Below are 6000 nucleotides of genomic sequence, written 5' to 3' on the forward strand. Positions count from 1 at the left end.
TCAAACCTATTTTGGGGCCTAACGAGGGGGATTTGAGATCTACTCGACCAGAAGGAATGATTTTTATATTGATTATTTTCTTTTGAGAAATCATTATATATACCCCCTTCCTTCTTCATCTAAGGGGGTTCTCTTCTTTCACTGGTAGTCTATTGTAACTCATTTTTCATAACTCGATTTTCAGAGTTCTTTGTTGCAGAGAAAGATTCGTAGCCTTTTCTTTCAGATTTGTATGCCAACTTATGCCTTAAAGATTAATTAAGATGAGAATTTTACCTTCTCAATTTGTTGTTATATTATGTGCACTTTTTTTATTGATGCAAATACTTGTGAAATCATTTGAATCCTTATGGTTATGTCTCATTTTAGCACCTTTTGCAAAATAATATGTATGTTGCAGGTCATAGGGTGTGTTAGATGCAGGTTTTCTAGCTGTGAGAGATATCTTTACTTCTAAGAATTAAGCATCCAAGCCTTCTTATGAAACACTTATGAATGTTACTTGTTAAGATTGAGTTGTGTATATGAATATTTTTAACTGGTTAACCTGTGTATGCAAGTTTTTTACAATTCAAGTTAATATTCTAGTGGATCACCCTAGAGGTTAGATTTCAGTTTTTTGTTTTTTTTCTCCCCCTTTTCTCAACAATCAGTAGTTTTTAGGTGATAGTCAGTTAGGATCTGGCCTTATTCAGAGGTTCAACCAAGCTATAGGTCTCCCACAGCCTTTGGTTGTTCCCATGTTACTTCAAAAGTGTTAATTTCTTCAGGAATTTAACAAGGGTGCATTTTTTAGCACTAACAACATTATTTTTGAAGGTGAAGATAAGTTGTGCATGGAATTTTCTAAGAATATGGAGAAAGAATTTAAAATGTCTATGATTGAGGAAATGAAATTTTTGTTAGGTTTGCAGATTACTCAGACTAACAAAGGTATTTTCATCTATCAAACTAAGTATGCTAGGGAATTGTTGAAGAAATTTGGTATGGGAGATTCTAAACTGGTAAGTACTCCTATGGTTACTAGTGAGAAATTGACAACGAAATATGTTTTTGCACTGGTAAATCCTACAAGATACAAATCTATGATTGGAGGTATGCTTTATTTGACTCAAATTAGGCCTGACATAATGAATGTTGTTTGTATTTCATCTAGATATCAGAGTGATCTTGGAGAAAATCATGAGAGTGCGGGTAAAAGGATTTTTAGATACTTGCAAGGTACATCAAAATATGGTATGTGGTACCCTAAGGATGATGGCTTTACTTTATGTGCATATACATATGTTGATTGGTCTGGAGATGTTGATGACTGAAAAAGTACTTTTGATGGAGCTTTCTTTCTTGGAAAGAAGTTGGTTTCATGGATCAGCAAGAAACAATCATGTACTTCTTTATATACTACTGAAGTTGAGTATGTTGTTGCTGCTACTAACTGTACACAAGTTCTATGGATGAAGAAAATATCAAAGGATATCAAAGTGCATTGCACTGGACCAATAGTTATTCACTATGATAACTCTGCTGCTATTGACATATCAAAGAATCTGGTATTTCATTATAAGACTAAGCACATATCTATCAAGTATAACTTTTTGAAGGAGAAGGTGGAAGAAAATGAAGTTAGACTGGTTTATGTGAACACTAAAAGGAAAGTTATAGATATTTTCACTAAAAGTTTGCCTAAAGAATAATTTGAGTACATGAGAGATAGGTTAGGGGTTTTTGCCCCTTCGATAGAGAACTGATTGATTCTTTTTGGCATCAGTCTGGTATGTATTATCAAAGATATTATTCATTCTCGCACTAATGTGGGGATGGTACTGCTCAAGGGGAGTAGTTACCTTTGTGATTTAATGGTTTTTGTTTTTTCTTTGATATAATTTTTGTCAAATTTATGGCATTGATGTCAAAGGGGGAGAGATATTGATGTGAAAAAATAAAAAAGGGAGCTGTATACACTATGGGGAGAAATATATGTTTAATACAAAGCTTTAAAGAGATATAATTCACAGAGGGAGTTTTGTCTTTATTTCAAAACTTTATTTCTATATCTTTATGTGGGAGATTGTTGGTTGTCTTCCATTGGGGGAAACTTGTTTGGCATTTCTTGGTACTTAGATTTTTTTCACATCTAGTGTTCCCATCAATGCCAAAGGGGGACATTTTTGTCCATTCGGAGAAATTAATTATGTGTCACATTGATGTTTTCTCATTGATGTCAACACTAGCTATTTTGGATGCTATACCGACACCCTTCTAGTCCTGGTAGGATGTGTGGTTTCTGGTTGGTTTGGATCCGGCATGATCTGGCATGCTCTGGTATGGTTTGGTTATGGAATTGGCTTATTCATGATACTCATGTTCATACTTAGTTAGTTGGTTTTGGTCTGGTGATCGGATGTTATCATATTTTATTTGAAGCTTGGTTTGTGGTTCCAACGAGAGTTTCACCGACAAAGCTTTGATGAAGATCTTTGATGATATGCATAAGTGGTGTTGGTGCAGCTTCTAGTGGATATTTAGGATGCTGATGGTGATCATATTCGTGACTTGGTGGATGTAGATCATTCCTTTAGCGTGTGGACCTATATTGGGTCCCAGTTGATCTAGATTATGGACCAACTTAATGTAACATGTGGATTGGACCTCTCAATGTGTTTCTGTGATGCCTTATGAGGTTGAATATTATTTATTCGGTCTAAGGCCAAATTTTTTTGTAATTATGTAATTTGTTTATTGTCTAGTGGTCGACCTAATTGTTTATGGTGGAGGGTTTGTATATATATGTTGTACGATCTCATTACAGATCATGGTAATAGGAATGGGATATGGATATGTAATGTACGAATAATGTAATATCATTTAGACAGAGGATTTGGTCGATCATTAGAGATTGAGTTGGTTTTATGTAAGAGGATTTAGTCATCCAGTACTGAGCTTAACCAAAACTGTACTCAGGCATAGGAGATGGTATCTTTGCAGTTCATTCATTCTTCGGGATTGTAGTCTAGATTTTTATGTAGTCAGTGAGACACCTTTTGTGATGAGAAATATGCTCTAGGCTAATGGCCTTCCTACAAGTGAAGGCCCCTCAATTGTAATTCACATACTTATTGCAGATGTATTATTTGACTGTGGTTAGGCTTCCCACCATGTTTTTTCACTTTACCAAGTTTTCCACGTATAAATATTGGTGTCATGTGGATGGTATTTATTCTTAATTGGTTTAACTACTATTTTGGTATTTGTTTTAAGCATTCTAGTATTAATGTTTTGGGTTCCGATATTAATGTTTTAATTCCTAAATGTTCTAGTAATCTAAGACAACTGATTCACCCCCCTCTCAGTTATCTTCTAGTTATTTGAGTTGTCTAACACCATGTTGGGTGTTGGCATTTGACATTATAACGGACAATGGAAGATTGTTGGCATTTCAATAAGGATATTGAGAAGGTGGTTGATGATTATGGATATAACTGATTAAGGATGTTTATTGTCTTAATATTATTATTTTGTCATTGATGTCAAGAAATTGATTTTCTAATTTAGTATGATGTTGCCATATCTTGAGAAGTATGATTTGAAGAGTATAAAGATGTCGATAAAAGACACAGAAAGAATATGACGAATAAGGGGATGAATAAGGTATTCAATGGGCAACTATTACTGAGTCAGACAATGATGAGATTATGATGTTTAGATTGTTTTAACATCATACATATGTTGTAAATTGTAAGGTTAATACTATACTATGTTATCGAGCAAAGAACCTAGTCGGTAAACCTTAAGGAACCTAGTTGGTAAACCCTAAGGTTATCGCTATTGGTTAATGAAGGCAGAATGTCTACCGAGTGAAGTTTAGTATTTACCAAGTTGTTACCAAGTTGTAACCGAGCTGTAACAGAATACATTAAATGGTTACATGCATTATTTAATGAAGGAAGCTGATGAGCTGGAACTGATTAAATGATTGGTATGTCGTGCATGAAGTTTGTTAATGAATCTATGACAAAGGAAAATTGACACGAAGATCTACAGCTTAGATTGAACCGCAATACCCTAGCACAAGTTCCAAGAAATGTATGCAAGTTCCAAGGCAAGGTAAAATGTTTTCAGATCGAAGGATACATTGAACCTGGTCAAAGTTTGAAGATCTGATGGCTATGATTGATCATGGGAAATGTGATCAAGGAGATTAAGCGGTTGGCTAATTGTTTATAAATAGGGAACTATTGATAAACAATGTATGTGGGCAAATGTATGCATAGGGATACTACATAATGATTACCGAGCACAAAAGCTTGAAGACCTGTTTGAATAATAGAGTATAGAAGCCCAACAAATGGACAAGATTAGTTCTATATCTAGATTGTATTGAGAAAATAAGAATCTGCTTTAGCATTTTAGATGTGAAGTTGCAGATAGATTTTTATTACTGTTATTTTGTGAAAGTGACAAAAAATCTCTTAACCGAGTGGACTTAACAGTCTTATTTGTAAAACACTCTAGCAAGGTGACATTCTGATCGAGTGTTTGAAATCCTTTAACAAGGTCACTTCTAACAAGGTGAAGATCCTAATAGATTTGAGGGAAATCCCTTAACTGGGTCACATCTAGTAATGTGTTTGTAATCTTTAACAGGATTTGCTTTTAACCAAGCATACTCTAGAAGAGTATATTTCTTAGTGGGTCCAAAATCCCACTATGGTTTTTCCCTATTTGGGTTTCCACGTTAAATCTGGTGTTATGAGGTTTATGATGTTTATGTGCTTTTGAGTTTGCATGTTTAGCAGTTTTCATTATATTACTGAAGTATATGTTACCATGGTTGAATCTGATGTTTTTATGGAAGATTAAGTTTGTATGATTCACCCACCCCTCTCATCTTGTTGGTTATTGGATCTGTACTTACATTAAGTATCAGAGCTATCAATTGGTATCAGAGCTTTGGACTCTAGAAAAAAAGTTTAAAGGTACTTGAGGCAAAGATCCAAAGATGTATAAGAGGGATGCACCAAAGCTGAACAAGTCAAGTTTCTCTACATGGTAGAAAAGGATGAAGCTGCACCTATCAAGAGTTGGAGAATATGATGTATATTATCTGGAGAATGATTTCATCACACCGAGCACCTATCAATTGACAATGGAAGAGATAAAAGCAAAGCAAGAACATATCCAAGCAATGATTGAAATAACATCTGCATTGACCGACTCAGAGTTTAATGATCTAGAAGGCTACAATGATGCAAAGGCTATGTGGGATAAGCTCATATCAGTATATGGAGGAGATGAACATGTTCAAAGAGCAAAAGTAGATAGTCTAAGAGGACAACTTGAATCTATGAGGATGAATGAAGGTGAGAACATAACTCGATACAGTACAAGACTAAAGGAGATTGTCAATCAAATCAAAGGAGTAGGTGGAACTATTGAAGAAAAGGATATAACAAGTAAGTTGTTAAGAACCCTTCTACCGGCTTATGCAATCAGAGTCTCTGCAATCAATGAATTGAGGTTTGTACTTAATATGCCAGTTTCTTTAGATGCTACTATTGGTAAGCTACATGCATTTGAGTTAAGTAACTTTGATAATAGTGGATCTTCGGTAAATAAAGTTGAATCTGCATTTAGTTCTTTTCATCTTGATGAATCTAATGATTACAATGAAAGAAATTATAAGTACTCTGAAGGAGATCACAGTGGAGCAAGTGAAAGATTTTGTAAGAACATGGAAGAAGTACACAAACTATATGAGGAAATCAGAAAGCAGGAAGAGTTTGAAGCACTATTAGCCAGAAGGTTACCGAGAGGCAAAGATAAGTATAAAGGAAAACTACCTTTGAAATGTTTCAATTGTGATAAAATAGGACATATGGCTTCTAACTGTCCTGACAAAGGTTCTACTTAAAAGAGAGATTACCGAGATGGAAAATAGAAAGACAATCATTACAGAGGACACTGAGACTTCAGAAGAAGAGATAGAAAGACATGCTTAAT

Source organism: Cryptomeria japonica, chromosome 7, assembly GCF_030272615.1.
Source record: "Cryptomeria japonica chromosome 7, Sugi_1.0, whole genome shotgun sequence".
Classification (NCBI taxonomy): Eukaryota; Viridiplantae; Streptophyta; class Pinopsida; order Cupressales; family Cupressaceae; genus Cryptomeria; species Cryptomeria japonica.